This window comes from Amphimedon queenslandica, unplaced genomic scaffold, assembly GCF_000090795.2.
Source record: "Amphimedon queenslandica unplaced genomic scaffold, v1.1 AMPQUscaffold_5424_Cont22607, whole genome shotgun sequence".
In the NCBI taxonomy this organism is placed as follows: domain Eukaryota; kingdom Metazoa; phylum Porifera; class Demospongiae; order Haplosclerida; family Niphatidae; genus Amphimedon; species Amphimedon queenslandica.
In genome coordinates, this window is record NW_003554274.1 from 1 (window position 1) to 1,676 (window position 1,676).

The 1,676-nt window shown below is 31.4% G+C and overlaps 1 long non-coding RNA gene across 1 annotated transcript; it reads left to right on the forward strand.

Annotated features, from left to right (window-relative positions):
- The first annotated feature begins 1,270 nt into the window (after nucleotides 1-1,270).
- On the forward strand, nucleotides 1,271-1,517 carry LOC109592379 (uncharacterized). The gene is made up of 3 exons (XR_002190319.1): nucleotides 1,271-1,299; nucleotides 1,343-1,441; nucleotides 1,484-1,517. It is a non-coding gene; the product is annotated as an uncharacterized LOC109592379 (long non-coding RNA).
- Nucleotides 1,518-1,676: the final 159 nt, after the last annotated feature.

Consider the following 1,676-nt stretch of genomic DNA (forward strand, 5'->3'; position numbering starts at 1 on the left):
TCATGGATTATATAATAGCACAATTCCATCACTACTACTCCTCTGGCCAGTCAGTATTAATATATTATTTAAAATAATTATTCTGATTCATAGGGCAAGTATTGCATTAAAGTCATCGCTTATGATGAGAATAACAATGAAATATTTTGTGCAATGGCAGAATTTAATATTGAAAAATAACAAATCATAACGTAATAGTTATTATACAGTGTGTGAAATAAAGTAGGGTTATTTGCAAATATCAAATAATATAAAAAATAGAGCGATTCTAATTATTAACCACAGTTCAAATTAAGACTCTTCTGAAGTTATCCACACATTCCAAGACATTACTATAAATCAAAATACAACAAAAAGCATAATATATTCTACACTGGATGGACAATATACCCATATAGAAAAACCAAGGTTGTAGCATGATTGTGGCAATCTTGTAACAAGTTGGTTGTCAATAGGTTGTCACTACCCGGTCACTACCCTTGTAAAAACCTTGGATTTGACACGTTTTTTGGCTTGTCACAACCTTGTCACAACCTTCTCACAATGTACAATGAATTTAATAGAATAACTATAATCTTAAAGACTATCAACACATTATTATTATTGACATCTTAATCCCATATAGTTTCAAATGATTTCTAGATACTTGTAATGTATCTATGATACATGTAGCTAATGTATAAAAATGTGGATGTGTATTAGTGTTATCTTTATTGACTTGTATAAATGCTGGTCAATGGTCCCTTTATATATGGTAGCAATAGCTTCATATCATCGTGGGGCACACTTAATGAAACCCCAGTTTCCTGTCAACCTTCAGACAACCTTGTCACAAGGTTGTTATTTTTCTTACATGTTAGTCACAACTTTATCACTTTCCTACAAGGTTGTCACTAGGTTGCTCACAACTTTATCACTTTTATACAAGGTTGTTACTAGGTGGCTACAACTTTGCAAGGTTGTGACCCAGTTGTAACAACCTTGGAATTTCTATATGGGTAGTTTTAGTTAGCTTAAATAAAAGTAAACATTAAAAGTACACAATACTCGGATACATTTTAATAAACAGAACTCAATAATAATATTACTTTCACACGTAACAGCAAAAACACTATTAAGCAAGAAGATGAGCGCTCTATTGATGACTCTATCAGTTGTACTAGCAGTATCTACATTGACTGGATCTACTAACAATTTCTACAATGGTAAGATACTGACTACTATACTAATAGATTATAATTATGCCTCATAATTTACTTTACACTATCACAAAAGATCCTACAAGATTCACAGATTGCTGTAAGTTCTGTAATACACTGTTGATTTATTTATTATTTTAAAGCTGTTACTAAGAAATTTGCAGAACTTACTAATGCAACATTAACTCCATTGATATTGAAACGTGGGGAATTAAGCTACTGGCAAGGAATACTACAAACCAGTAAATGATATTAATTATGAATAAATATGAATCCATTTATAGAGAGAACCATACAATGGGCTGTACTGCATGCCATGAGGGAGGGAATTAAGGCAAACAATATAATAACAATACATGTATATTACATAATTACTTCTCCTATATGTTGTTTTAATTCTTCAACAGTCCAACTTTTCTCAACTCTCACTAGTTTTGCTGGTCCTATTTCACCAGTTGACAGGTTAATTACTGATAT